Source organism: Heloderma suspectum, chromosome 3, assembly GCF_057233095.1.
Source record: "Heloderma suspectum isolate Gila_16-S chromosome 3, 16-S_ref, whole genome shotgun sequence".
NCBI lineage: Eukaryota > Metazoa > Chordata > Lepidosauria > Squamata > Helodermatidae > Heloderma > Heloderma suspectum.
The window spans coordinates 325941375-325957272 of record NC_139460.1 but is presented as its reverse complement, the minus strand read 5'-3'; positions in this window follow the sequence as shown (position 1 = coordinate 325957272).

Sequence of the window (15898 nt, the reverse complement as noted above, 5' to 3'; positions counted from 1 at the left end):
CTAATTTGTCAGAATTCGATCCCATTTAAAATTCGTGTGGAATTCTCTGACATCTCTACCCTAACAGAGACCGACCTGAAAAAGACATCCATAACCGCTCCCAGCAAGACAGCCATCACCTGTGATAGATAATTGTCACCATAATTGTGATGCAGGGTCCCGCTGCTTAAAGGAAAAAAACCATTCTCTTTGCCTCCAGCCACCCTCTTCCTGCAATGCTGGGGCAGGGGGAGCATTAATAGGGATGTCAGAGAATTTCTCCACGAATCTCTGGGAGGCCGAATGCCAACGCATTCAGCCCCCCGAAATTGGTGGAGAAATGGTCCGCCACCCCCCCGCCACCAGCCCCCCGGAATGGGACTTACCTTTGGCGAATGTCCCTGGCACTGGCAGCTCCCAGCGGCGGTTCAGCGGCGGGGCAGCGGCGGCGGCGGCCGGTCTTCCAACCGGCTGCCGCCGCCGCCATTTCCCAGAAAAAAAACCAACAACAACAAAAAACGTGGTAGGCTATGTAAAGATTTACATAGCCTATCACGGCTAGATTTTCAAAAAACACCGTGATAGGCTACGTAAATCCTTACGTAGCCTATCACGGCTGACTTTGGGGGGGGGAGAAAGCGTGTACGCAAATGGCGGCACCCATGGGCGCCGCCATTTGCGTTCCTTATTTGGGCACGTGTAGTCTACGTAAACATTTACGTAGAATACGGTGAAAATAAGGGCAACGCAAATAGTGTTGCCCTTATTTTCGCCGTAGTCTACGTAAATGTTTACATAGACTACACGTGCCCAAATAAGGAACGCAAATGGCGGCGCCCATGGGCGCCGCCATTTGCGTACGTGCTTTTTTTTTCCCCCAAAGTCAGCCGTGATAGGCTACGTAAGGATTTACGTAGCCTATCACGGCTGACTGCAGGGATGCAAACGGCGGCAGCTACGGCCGCCGCCGTTTGCGTCCCGGCAGGAGACGAGATTCGCGGCCGGAGGGAGGGGGCGCCTTCCCCCCGGCCAGAATTTCGGCCGGAGGGACGGAGCACCTCCCCCTCACCACAAAGCAAGCTGTGGGATAAGGTAAGGGACTTTTGAGCGTATGGACCGAAAAGGATAGGAACGGCTCCATCTGGTGTACAGAGGAAGCCCCTGCATTGCAGCAAAAGCCAGCAAAAGCCTAACAAACACACAGCAAGTCAGGAAATCCCCAAAGCCAACCTGAGCCAAAGCAAATTTGCAGTCTCTGCTCAACATCTCCGCTGCCACTTTGGATAGCAAACATTCTCCAAATGCACACCTTACTTCATAGAATCAGAGCTGGGAGGGTCCTACAAGACCATCTAGTCCACCCCCTGCTCAGTGCAGGAAGCCTGATTCCCAGGAGGTGTCCCATCGAAGTGCGAACTGGGGCTGACCCTGCTTAGCTTCCGAGATCAGGCAAGATCGGTGCATCCAGCCTTTTACTCTGATACTAATACTCTAATACTCGTTGGTGTTTGATATAAAGATTTTGCTGTAGCGGCCAACCTGTCGTTACCGTTTCTTTATTGATTTGCATGAGAATATACAGGCCACATTTCTGCCACGCGGTCCTCAAAGTGGATTACCATCGCATATGTAAACTATCATAAAAATGCTTTACTCTTTAAATAATAATGTAACAATAGTAGTGGGGCTGTGCAAGGGACTCCTGATCCGCCTCAGAGGCCGGTTCGGGGCTTCTGAGGCAGGCCCTCCTCACCCACTACAGCCTCCACAGCCGAAGCAGGATTCGGATGGCAGGACACAGCATACTGGGCTCAAGTTCCAGGAAGCCAGATTCTGGCTGAACATCAGGAAAAACATCCTGACTGTTAGAGCAATACGACACTGGAACCAATTCCCTAGGGAGGCGGTGGGCTCTCCCACGCTGGAGGCGTTCAAGACGAGGCTGGACAGCCACCTGTCAGGGATGCTCTGACTTGGGTTCCTGCACTGAGCAGGGGGTTGGACTGGATGGCCTTGTAGGCCCCTTCCAACCCCACTATTCTATGATTCCCCCACCACACCACTGCTGCCGCTGCCCATGCTGCGCGAACCCCCAGCTCCTTACCTGGGCCCTCGGTGCCTCCCTGTATTTCCAGAAACAGATCGTGTGCAAGTGGCCCAGGAGTCTCCGTTTCAGCAATGGCGACTCCCTCGAGCAGGAAGAGGGCTGCTGGCGCACGTCCCGAGGGCCCAGGTAGGGAGCTGGGGGCTGGGTGGCGGCGGTGTGGCTGGGCTTCCTGATCCCTCTGAAGCACCACTGAAGTGTTTCGAAGCAGCCCAACCCGCTTCGTGCTGTGTTGTGCCCCTTCCGCCTTGCCTCGGAAGAGGCACAAAGTGGCCCGAAGCAGCTCACTTTGGCTCGGAACACAGGCTTCAGGCAGAAGCAGCGCACGGTCCTAAACTACAGCAGCTGGTCGCAGGCAGCAGGCCTTCGACAGAATAACAGAATTCTGTGCAACGTACAAAAAAACGATTCTTGGAGTTCGGAGGCTTGGTGGAATACAGGTTTTTTTACTAACCATCTGAAGATGTCAATGGAGTAGGCATGGAAGATCCATCTTGGGAAATAAGTGTTCTATAGTACTGGTGATAATGGGCGGGGGGGAGAACACGACCCACTTTGGGTACAAGACAATGTTACCTCTGATATCAAGGGCTTTTCTACATAGGGCTTTTAACCTGCACCTCTACCAAGGCTTCTGTTTCCGGATTCTTTGCGGGGTTAATATTGGCTCCTTTACACATGTGTTGTTGTTTGTGGGGTGGTCTTTCTCTGCCTTTCTATATATTCCATTACTCAACCACTAGGTGGCACTGTGGTATAGCAGAATTGTGCAAATACAGGAGGCTTCTATAAAGCCTTTGAGAAAAATATCAGACTTTCCTCGTTGGGAAAAAAGAACACGATAATGGTTGCAAAGCATGGGAGAGGCTCTGGAGGATGACGACATCATGGAAAGGACCTGCAAACTACCGTGATTAAGGAATTGCGAGCACACAATAAAAGCCTCATGTAGAAAGGCTCCAAGAGGCACCTGAAAGCAATGTTTCTTCACAAGTCCTAAATTCATAAGAGTCTATGGTGGGGAGTGTGAGAGAAGCACTTCCCAAGATATCCTGGATCAAGGCTATTTAGGGCTTTAAATATCAAAGGGAGCACCTTAAGTTTGGCTCTGAAGAACAATGGCAGCTAGTCGAGCTCATAAATATCAGATGTAGCCACAAACATTAGATGAACTGCATCTTTCTAGACCAGATGGTGCTACTACACTGTCTTTGGGGGCAGCCCCACATACAGCAAATTAGAATAGTCAAGTCCAAAGGTTATTATAACTGTGGTCTCTAGAAAGCAGTGCACCTAGCCTATGCAGAGAATGCTGGGGTGGGTGATGGTTAAATGGACATGGTTGTCAGTGGACATCCAAAAACAAGACTGAGATGTATCTAGATTATTCATTTCATCCAAAATTGCCTGGAGTTGGTAAGTCACTGCTTACTCAGATTCCTTGGCAGATTTGAAAATGGTCCATAATTCCCTAGCAGGGAGAGAGGGAAGTGTCAAGAGATGGTTTCTTCAGCAATGGCCTTACACTGGCAGTTTTTAAGGGTAGCTACTAGTACCTCTCCTTCCCTCAGATATTATTTAATAACATCCAAAAATCAAATTTAATAGCAAGTCTTTTCAATCTAAAGTTCCAGCAGGCACATGGTAGGGTAAAGTTCACTAACCTCTTTCTCTGCCCCCTCATTTGTCAACAGGAACTCATCCAGTGTAACACGGCAAGAGAAGATTCTGGATGGCTCTGCCATGTCACTCTCTCTCTGGAAGGATGGAATAAGTCAGAACAGACATCCATTATTTTATCCACAAAGTCCCCAGCAAAAGTCTCCGGGCATGCTGTTGAGGCTGCAGAAATTCCAGCAAGAGGATTAAACAGTATCCTATAGTGCTGTGCAGGGACCCCCCAATCTGACTCGGAAGCCACTTCGTGGTTTCGGAGATGGGCCCAATTCGGCTCTGGCTGATTCGGGGGGGGGGGTGACCCAAATCGGCCCCGAACCCAAAGCGGGATTCAGATGCTGAACCCCGCTTCAGATCCCCCCCGATGCCCCCGCGCAACCCTCAGCTCCTTACCTTGCCGCCACCTCCTCCTCCTCCTCCTGCGTCGCTGCCTCCTCCTCCATCACCACCGCCTTCTCCACGAGCTTCTCTGCTGCCAACACCTTTGCTGACACCTTCTCCTTGCTGCCACCTCCTCCGCTGCTGCCGCCGCTGCCATCACCACCACCAGGTCCTGAGGCCTGGACGCGCGCTGACTCTTCTTTCAGGGAGTCACCATTTTTAATGGGGATGTCAGAGAAATCCGCTGCAGATTCAAATGAGGCTGGATTCTTTGGAATCCGGCCTCAGGGATCCGCAGTGGTTTGGGACCACTTACCTCCACTCTGGATCGTTTCCGCCCCTCCAATGGATTCCCCACTGGAACAGATGGTGGGGAATCCGTACACCCCTAATTTTTAAAAAGGCCACCTCCTGGAAGTTCCTGGAAGTTGCCATTTTTAAAATGGCGACTCCCTGCAAGAAGAGTTGGCGCGTCCAGGCCTCAGGACCTGGTGGCAGCGATGGTGGCAGCAGCGATGATGGCGGTGGAGGCGGCAATGGTGGAGATGGTAATGGAGGTGGGCAGATCAGGTAACAACCTGGAGGCGCTGGCATGGCTGGGCTGGGGGGGTGCCGAAGCTCTGAAGTTCACTGAGCACTTCAGAGAGCCCCCGACCCGCTCCAGGTTGCTTCATGCCCCCTCTGCTTCGCCTCAGAAGGGGCTCAAAGTGGCCCAAAGCAGCCCGCTTCGACTCGGGGCTCAGGCCTCCAGCTGAAGTGGTGCACAGCCCTAGTATCTGATATATAGTCATAAGTCTTTGACCAGATTTGCAACTGACACGCGATAGCAGTCAGTATCAGACAGCTGGCATACAACAGAACTTAGTAAATTTTAGATGGGTTTCAGCCAATCAGAACAGATGCATTTCAACACACACACATACACACCCCAGTTCTGGATATGTAGAGACTCAGTAATTACTCAGGGATAAAAGAAATGTGCTCATCACCAGGTCAAGAGCAGCTTTAATTGGCAACAGCTAAGCACTGGTAAGCCCTGAGGGGAGTCAAATGGCAACTTGAAGCAACTAGTGAGAGGTGGGGGAAAGGCAGTGTCAGCATGGAGCACGCCTGTCCTATGCCAGTCCTTGGGAGCCAGATATTACATACCTCACGTCCCTCCCCCCTGTCTCTGGCCAGGATTAAATGGCTGCAATATAAAGGATGCTGCAAGGGCAGACAGAACACACTTGGCTTGCCCCCGCCCCACCCTGGCGGATTATACGGCAGCTCTGCACTCTCCTCTTGGCCTGAAGGGGGAGCCCTTGGCCAGCCGAAGACAGAGAAGCAAAGGTGAGGAAGGAATCCGCTCCTGAGCTCAGAGAGAGTGTTTTGCCACAGGTGGTATATATGTGTGCTTTTATGTAGATAGTTTTTAAGCTTCATATACTGTATTTGAATGTTTTAAATTTGTAAGCCGCCCAGAGAGCTTTGGCTCCGGGGCGGTATATAAATGTTAATAATAATAATAATAATATACACACACATGCTGTTGCCAGATTAATTAAACCCTAGCTGATTACTGGATTGATTGCATTTACATACAATAAAACCATGCTCCTGAAGAAAACTTTCTTCCATTTCAGGTAATGTGTCCATGTGTCGCTCTTAATGCAACAGTAGAGTTATGCACTTTGCATGCAGCAGGTCTTGGGTCTCCACTGAAAAGGGTATCAGGTATCAGGGCCAGGAAAAACCTTGGGAGTGATGCTCTTGTCATCAAAGTAGACAAGTGTGAGCTAGATGTTGAGACTGGAGGCCCCTCTGATAGATACCTGTCTTCATGCACTCTTGAAAGCACCATGCATGCTGATGGCACTGAACAAATAAATCCTACATTGCACTCTTCCCCAACATGGTGCCCTCTAGATGTGTGGACTACAACTCCCAACAGTGGAGGCTGGTGGCTCTGATGTCAGTGGGGAGGTGAAACTGCTCCGGGTTCCAGTCAGAACCAGTCAGAACTCTCTGCACAGAAATACAGGAGGATGAGCTTGGTAGCCCCATTGAGAGCACCTGGGTTAAAATAAATGGAGCAAAGAATAAAAGAAACATGGTGGTCGGAGTCTACTACCGGCCACCCAGTCAAGGAGAAGTTGAGGATGAAACTTTTGAAAAGCAAACTGCCAATGTTTCAAGGAAGCATGATGTAGTAGTAATGGGGGACTTCAATTTCCCCGATATTTGTTGGGAGACAAATTCTGCAAAACATGGCCCCTCCAGGAAATTCCTGACTTGTGTGGCAGATAACTTCCTCCTACAGAAAGTAGAGAAAGGAACTAGAGGATCGGCTATCCTTGACTTGATCCTAACCAACAGAGATGTCTTCATGGATCAAGTAGCAGTTATGGAAACTCTGGGGGAAAGTGACCATGTTATACTTGAGTTCCTGGATTTAAAGGAAGCAAAAGCTGGGTGCAGCCAAATGCGTACCCTGGATTTTAGGAAAGCCGATTTTAATAAACTCAGAACAATGATAAGTAAGGTCTCATGGCAAGCAACCCTAATGAGGAAAGGAGTCCAAGGTGGGTGGAAGTTTTTAAAAAGGAAATTCTCAAGGCACAATTACAAACAATTCCAACAAGAATAAGAAGCCAATGTGGCTTCACAAAAGGCTTAGAGATGACCTGAAAACAAAAAAGACACAGATAGGAAGTGGAAGGAAGGCCAAGCGACAAAGGAAGAGTACAGCCAGCTAGCACAGAATTGCAGGGATGGCGTCAGGAAGGCTAAAGCTGAGAATGAGCTGAGGTTAGCGAGGGATGCTAAAAACAGCAAAAATGCTTTCTTCAGCTACATGCATAGGAAAAGACAGAGGAAATAAATGGTGGTGCAGCTATTAAATAAGGATGGCAAAATGATAACAAATGACAAGGAAAGGGCAGAAGTGCTCAGTTCCTACTTTGGCTCAGTCTTCTCCCAAAAGAGGGTCTATGAGCTGCCTGGCAAAGGTGAAGTACAGGCTGAAGGGGCAGGATTGCAGCTTGAGATCGGTAGGCCTATGGTCAAGGAACACCGAATTACTTTGAGTTCAAATCTCCAGGGCCAGATGAACTGCACCCTAGAGTAATAAAGAAACTGGCAGAAGAACTCTCAGAACCACTGTCTATTATCTTTGAGAAATCATGGAGGACGGGTGAAGTGCCGGATGATTGGAGGAGGGCTAATGTTGTCCCTATCTTCAAAAAGGGTATAAAGGAGGAACCTGGGCACTACAGACCAGTCAGTCTGGCATCAATCCCTGGGACAATTCTGGAGCAGATGATAAAGAAATCCATCTGGAAGCACCTTGAAAACAATGCAGTGGTTACTCGAAGCCAACATGGATTTGCCCAGAACAAATCCTGGCAGATGAATCTGATCTCATTTTTGATCAGGTCACCTCACTTCCCTTGTGGCCTGTGGGAATGCTGTGGACATAATATACCTCGACTTCAGCAAAGTGCCCCATGATATATGACTTGGAGGAGGAGGTGCAGGGAATGCTGATCAAATTTGCAGATGACACAAAATTGGGCGGGATAGCTAATACTTTGGAAGACAGAAACAAAATTCAAAGTGATCTGGATAGACTGAAGCGCTGGGCAGAAAACAACGGAATTACATTTAATAGGGATAACTGCCAAGTTCTGCACCTAGGAAAAAGAAACGAAATGCACAGTTACAAGATGGGGGAACGTGGCTCAACAACACTACAAGCGAGAAGGATCTTGGAATTGTTGTCAATCACAAGCTGAGTATGGCCAACAATGTGATGTGGCTGCAAAAAAGGCAAATGCTATTTTGAGCTGCATTAATAGAAGCATAGCTTCCAAATCTCGAGAAGTACTAGTTCCCCTCTACTCAGCACTGGTTAGGCCTCATCTGGAGTACTGTGTCCAGTTCTGGGCACCACCCTTTAAGAAGGATGCAGACAAACTGGAGAGGGTTCAGAGGAGGGAAACAAAGCCCTATGAGGAGAGACTGAAAGAATGGGGCATGCTTAGCCTTGAGAACAGAAGACTGAGGGGAGATAGGATAGCGCTCTTCAAGTACTTGAAAGGTTGTCACAGACAGGAAGGCCAGGATCTCTTCTCGATCATCCCAGAGTGCAGGACACGGAATAATGGGCTCAAGTTACAGGAAGCCAGATTCCGGCTGAACATCAGGAAAAAATGTCCTGCTTGTTAGAGCAATATGACAATGGAACCAATTACCTGGGGAGGTGGTGGGCTCTCCCACACTGGAGGCGTTCAAGACGAGGCTGGACAGCCATCTGTCAAGGATGCTCTGACTTGGATTCCTGCATTGAGCAGGGGGTTGGACTCGATGGCCTTGTAGGCCCCTTCCAACCCTACTATTCTTTGATTCTATGATTCTATATCCTGATGAGCAAACTAGCTCAAAGTGTGCTAGATGAAACAACAATCCGGTGGATCCACAGTTGGCTACAGAATCGGACTCAGAGAGTGCTTATCAATGTGATCTTCTCAAACTGGGGAGAGGTAAGGAGCGGGGTACCGCTGGGCTCAGTCCTGGGCCCAGTGCTCTTCAATATTTTTATTAATGACTTGCAGGAGGAGGTGCAGAGAATGCTTATCAGATTTGCAGATGACACAAAATTGGGCAGGATAGTTAATACCCTGGAAGACAGAACCAAAATTCAAAGTGATCTTGATAGACTGGAGCGCTGGGCAGAAAACAACAGAATGACATTTAATAGGGATAAATGCCAAGTTCTGCACCTAGGAAAAAGACACCAAATGCACAGTTCCAAGATGCGGGATACGTGGCTCAATAACACTGTAAGCGAGAAGGATCTTGGAATTGTTGTTGATCACAAGCTGAATATGAGCCAACAATGTGAAGTGACTGCAAAAAAGGCAAATACTATTTGGGGCTGCATTAATAGAAGCATAGCTTCCAAATCCCGGGAAGTACTAGTTCCCCTCTACTCAGCACTGGTTAGGCCTCATCCAGTTCTGGGCACCACCCTCTAAGAAGGATGCAGACAAACTGGAGAGGGTTCAAAGGAGGGCAACGAAGATGATCAGGGGACTAGAGACAAAGCCCTATGAAGAGAGACTGAAAGAACTGGGCACATTTAGCCTTGAGAAGAGAAGACTGAGGGGAGATATGAGAGTGCTCTTCAAGTACTTGAAACTGAAAGGTTGTCACAGAACCACTGTCTATTCCACAGAACCCCCTGTCGAGCCCAGGCCACCTCACACACACACACCCCAATAACAACAGCTAACAGCAACTCCAGGTATAGAGCTCTAAAGTAACGTGTCATTTGGCCCTTTGATTATACTCCTGAGAGCAAGGCCACGTGTCTTTCACATGCAGCACCTCGTTGCCGCAGCCCACGGGCACTCTAGAAATGGGAATGATTCCTCGTCTGCAATAAATAATATTTAAAGTAGTGCTGTGCCAAAAATCTCTCCCACATTTGTTTCGACCATTCTCTTTCAATTTGATAGAAAAGACATGGCTTTTGAAAAGAAATTCAAAGGAGGGGGGATTTCGGAGAAATTCTCATGGGCTGGGTTTGGGGTCTTTGTGCTTTGTCATTGTACAGCAATCTCTGTGGCAGCCGGCCACCTCCTCGGCTTCCCGCACTTCAGTTGAAGCCACCATGAGGAAGACCTCGTCAGGCAACTCCTCCCGTGGATCTTTTTCTGTCCAGGAAGTGCAGGTGGCCTGGGAGGCTGCAGAGCAACGGGAAGGTGTGTGAGTGTGACACAGAGAGAGAGAAAAAACACACACACAGGGCTGGAGAATTTTGAGAGACCCTTTGCGCACAGCTCTGATTTAAAGGCAGCATGTTCTTGATGCCAATTATTCAAAATGGCATGTGGCCATCCCACCTTACTCTGTGCAAACTTCAAGAAAAATATATAATCCATGATATATTTACTGCCAGGGCTGCCGTGGCAGTAGGCACCTGTACCCAAATTTAAACCCAGAGGAGACTTTGTGCTTTTCCACGTGAGGCTTTCACCTGCCACTTTAACAAGGCTTCTGCTTCCGGATTCTTTGTGAGATTAACATCGGCTCCTTCACACGTGTTTTTGCTAGGGTTTTCTTTCTCTGCCTTTTCATAAGTTCCATTAGACAACCACTAGGTGGTGCCGTGGTATAATGAAAATGCACAAACACACTAGGGTTTCATGCTGCCCTTCATGGAAATACCAGACTTTCCTCATTAGAAAAAATAATTGCTACAATGGTTGTAAAACACAGGAGCAGACCTAGAGGAGGATGACATCATGTAATGCACCTGTAAACTAATGTGAGTCAGTGAGGAATCGCGTGTGTACAGGGATGTACAGATTGTGTAAAATCCATTCCGTCTGTGTTTTGAGGACTGTCAGGACCCTTTCATTCCATCATCTGCCCTTCAACAGAATCGGGGGGGGGGGGGGTCTTTCCAAAGTTGTGCGAATCAGTATTGTGCAATTTCACATGTGCAAAAATGCACAAATTCCACCAAAATGTGTATTTTCATGCTTTAGCCTATGGGAAAATGTTCATTTTTGGCCAGGGTTGTTTTCTTTTGCATATATTTCTATGGTGAAATTTGTGCAAAATTCAGAGAAGTTAGAAAATCAGTCCACAAGCCCTTAGAATCTGCCCAACAGAGGTGTGGGGAAGCCTGTCCACGGCAGAGTATGCTGGTCAGATTCGTGACAATCTCAACTAATTTGCTTCGATTGCTGACTTCTCCAACATTCCTATGCACAATACATGCCTCACATAGAAAGGCTCTGGATCTTCCAGTTCAAGGTCCCTCAAGTTCGGTAGCTTAAGCCTGGAACACAGGAAGTACTGCTCTCTTGACCAGGTAAAGGCCAAAGGCTGGGCTCCAAGTATTTATACCAGACCTGGCCAATCCAGAGGCCTCACGCTGCCTGCCAGTCACAGGGGCTGATGTTGCTCACCATCATTCCCTTCTATGCCTGAAGAGGGTTTTGAGGCCAGCTGGTAGGAGGGCCTTTTCTATTGTGGCACCCTGCCTTTGGAATTCTCCCCATGCACTCTCACATACCTGCAGTGTGACAGGTGTCATCCTTGATGGCGTTTTAGTGCCTGTGGAAAATGCATATGTCTACCCTTTCATTTGCTGATTTTCATGCATAGCTTGGTTTAAAAGCACCACTGTAGCTGGTGCTACAGAAAACAATAACAACAATATCATAGAATCATAGAATAGTAGGGTTGGAAGGGGCCTACAAGGCCATACAACTCCCCTGTTAAAACAGCTTCACTGGCTCCCAGCCTGTTTCCGGGCACAATTCAAAGTGCTGGTTATGTCCTATAAAGCCCTATACAGCTCGGGTCCAGGTTATCTGAAAGACCGTATCCTCCCTTATGGGCCTACTCACGCCCTGAGATCTTCAGGGGAAGCCCTTCTCGCCATCCCACCATCATCACAGGCACGCCTGGTGGGAACGTGGGAGAGGGCCTTCTCAGTGGCTGCCGCAAGGGTGTGGAACTCCCTTCCCAGGGAGGCGAGAGTGGCACCCTCCTTGATATGTTTTCGTAGGCATGCAAAAACGTTTTTGTTCCAGCAGGCCTTTGGGGATAATTAGTCTGGACCTGGGAAAATGCGACGTATGGATACCATTTTTGTTGTTCTGGTTGTCTTTTAATGTTTTAATATTTTTACAATTTTAATATTGATGATTTAATTATATTTTTAACTTTTGTACAGTTGCATTTCTATTTCTATTTATAGGTTTTAATTGTAGCAGTTTTAACGTTGTAAGGCTGCCTTGAGTCCCAGTATTGGGGAAAAGGCAGGATATAAATAAATAAATATAATAAATAATAAATAAATAAACCCCCTGCTCAATGCAGGAATCCAAGTCAGAGCATCCCTGACAGATGGCTGTCCAGCCTCACCTTGATTGCCTCCAGTGTGGGAGAGCCCACCACCTCCCTAGATCATTGGTTCCATTGTCATATTGTTCTAACAGTCAGGAAGTTTTTCCTGACGTTCAGCCAGAATCTGGCTTCCTGTAACTTGAGCCCATTCTGTGTCCTGCACTCTGGGATGATTGAGAAGAGATGCTGGCCTTCCTGTCTGTAACAACCTTTCAAGTCCTTTAAGAGTGCTATCATATCTCCCCTCAGTCTTCTCTTCTCAAGGCTAAACATGCCCAGTACTTTCAGTCTCTCTTCATAGGGCTGTGTTTCCAGTTCTCTGATCATCTTTGTTGCCCTCCTCTGAACCCTCTCCAGCTTGTCTGCATCCTTCTTAGAAAGGGTGGTGCCCAGAACTGGACACAGTACTCCAGATGAGGCCTAACTAGTGCTGAGTAGAGGGGAACTGGTACTTCACGGGATTTGGAAGCTATGCTTCTATTAATGCAGCCCAAAATAGCATTTGCCTTTTTTGCAGCCACATCACATTGTTGGCTCATATTCAGCTTGTGATCGACAACAATTCCAAGATCCTTCTCGCTTGTAGTGCGGTTGAGCCTCGTATCCCCCATCTTGTAACTGTGCATTTGGTTTCTTTGTCCTAGGTGCAGAACTTGGCCTTTATCCCTACTAAATGTCATTCCGTTGTTTTCTGCCCAGCACTCCAGTCTATCCAGATCGCTTTGAATTCTGTTTCTGTCTTCCAGGGTCTTCACTATCCCGCCCAATTTTGTGTCATCTGGCTGCGTGCGAATGGAGGGAGAAGGGGGGGTGTTTTCTTCCAGAGGCTATCTAAGTACATTAATGGTGGAACCTATCCCACCGTCAATGAAGTTGACAAGACTTTTCCCCCACCTCTGCAGTGAGACCTGTGCAGCCTGATGAAACTGACAAAACTTTGTCAGTTTCGTGAGGCTTCACTAAGGGGTCCCTAACCACATCTAGCCATGCCCCCATTCCCTTCCTCCCAGGAGAGACAATGGCACAACAGTCAGTACACACCAGCAAGGATTCTGCTGCAGATGCAGTAGAAGTTAAAATTCAGAATAAATTGGTACTTGGAAAAAATGGGACCGCAACAAGGGAGTGGGAGGGGGGACATAGGAATGCAGTGGTGTCGGATGGATGTGTCTGAGGAATGAGTGAGTGAGTGAGTAGAGAAAATGGCTAGTGTGGAAGCACCCTAAGGAGAGACTATGCTTATTTCTGCAAAAGTGTTAGTTTGCTGCTAAACGGATGCTTACAGCATTGCCCTCAAATGAATGGTCAAATAAGTGATGGAATATAGCCAAATTCCTGAGGCTTACAAAACTTGTAGATCCGAGACAAAATACTGTTGTGCGTTCCCCACTCCCTGAGCAGTTAGAGATTCCAGGAGCAGGACAGCCCAGGGCAGTTTGGTTTCCATGGGTTTCCATGGTATTTTTGTAATATTTTATTTATTTGCAAATTCAGAAGCAGGGCAAAAGAGCCAGCACTCCTGTCATCTGTGCTAGCCCACATACAATGCCCAGAGAGGAACATCCTGCATTTGTTCTCTTTCTGTTCCAAAGTGCAAATGGCTATTTCTTTAAACTCATCAACACATCAGCCCCTCTATCTAGGGGTGGGAATGTCACTTTCCTATCCTCCTGATAACCACGTCCTCCAAAGCCAAGGTTCACACATGATAAGAAGCCACCGTGGGTGATTTTCCCAATGGGGTTTCTTGTCACTGCTGCTGCTGCCACAATTTTGAATATTTGGAGTGTGGCGGAGCACGCTGCAGCATCTCATTACGTGCAAACCTGGCAAGCATGGGTTGTTGGGGTGGCCGACAAGCCTACAACAACCCATGGGTTCTGAGTGGCTTGTCAAGCTCCCCACCAACCTCCCCTCACCAGTTTCACACATCATGAGAAGCTATGCTGTGTCCCCCACTGTGCTCCAAATATTCAAAATTGCAGCCGCCACAATGAGAAATCCCACAGGGAAATTCACCCATGGTAGCTTCTCCCTACATGCAAACCAGGTCAGTGAGACATCCTGGACTATCTCCTAACAACAAGCTCCCATCAGCCAGACATTTGGGCAAATTAACTAGCAATGTGCCTGACAAAGGAATGTTCAGGCAACAGCAGTAACATGATGACAAGTTCAATTCTGATCCATTTCAATTGAGAGCCAGTGTGGTGTGGCGGTGAAAGTGTTGGACTGGAACTCAGGAGATCCAGGTTCTCATCCCCACTTGGCCATGAAGCTCACCGGGTGACTTGGGGCCAGTCACAGACTCTCAGCCCAGCCTACCTCACAAGGTTGTCATGAGGATGAAAAGGAGAGGAGGAGAATCATGTATGCTGCCTTGGGTTCCTTGCAAGAGGAAAAAAGCGGACTATAAATGTAATTAAATAAATTTAAATAAAAGTAAAATAGAATTAAAAAATTGAAATGAAATGAAAAAAATTAAATAAAATTAAAATTAATTTCATTTAAAATGAAATGAAATGAAATTAATTAAAACAAAATAAATAAAAGCAGGATATAAATGTAATATTGATGGATATGGAGTCCTTTTGTTCCTGTTTTGTGATGCAAAGGCATAATCTGAGCAATCCTGAGTTATATGTGTTGTGAATTATATTTACCGTGACCGCATGTGCGAATGCGTGTGCTAGTTTTGTTTGTATGGACTACTTGTAAGGCAAGACTGCAGAACCTCAGGCTCGTGGGTCAAATCCAGCCCTCCTGGGGTCCCAATCCAGCCTTTGGGGGCTCCTTAGATGGCCATGCCCCCTTCCTTGGCCCCACCCCCTTTCCCCTGACAACCGATTCCTTGGCGGTTTTCCAGGTTTGGTGCATTTTTCCCCATTCAGAAAGTTTGCAATGCCTCTGCTAAGGCTTAGTGGCTGGCAGTTTAAGCTTTAATATGCTGGCATGGGAGGCATTTTTTATATCTTGGCCCCACTTCTTTGCTCCTGGCCCCGCCTCTTTTGCCTTTTATCTGGCCCACCACTGGAATGTGCCGCTCCACCCGCCCTGAGCTTTTCTGAAATTGAATTTGGCACTGGAGCTGAAAGAGGTTCAACACCCCTGTCATAAGGCGATGGGGCACATCGCAAAGTAAGCAACGATTTCAGGGCTGCAAAAGACCTTGTGCCTGGCCGGAACCCTGGAGAGCCATTACCAGCTGGAGCAGCTGGGCCAACGGTCTGACTCAAAATCAGGCAGCTTCCTACATTCTATTTCTGTTGCCATGATTAGAAACGTGAATAACACTGTTCTTTTTAAAGTGTCATTGAGGCATTTAGCAGATGAGAAGAATTTCTGGAATGGCCCTCTAAAAAAGGTGGTTTCCCTTTAACGCTGAAGCGATGGCGTTCCACGAAAGATCTCATGTCCAAAGGAAGCCCAGCAAACCTGCTGTTTGGAGGGAGTCGTGCCAACGCCTCCTTGCATCTCCCCTGCCCCCCCCCCCGTCTCTCTTCCAGACTGACTCAGGACAATGCTGAGCACATAAACAGCTATTACACGTTTTACTTCTGAGGACTCTAAAGAATGGCTTCGCTGTGGGAGAAACCACCCCGAGCTCCTGTCGGTCACCTTCTTCTCTGCAGCTCATCAAGCTTTTATTCCTGTCACCCTTTCGAATCACTGCGGATTCCTTTGTATTTCTTTGCATTTCTGTTTATTGCTAGCCACATCCCGGTGGGGGGAGGGAAGTGAAAATGACCCACAAAACAAAAATGGCACCTGAAATTGAGGGGTGTCAATGAACTAAAATGCTTCCAGTGCTCATTCACGCCCTCTAGCAGAGCAGTGGGGAAATTGAGG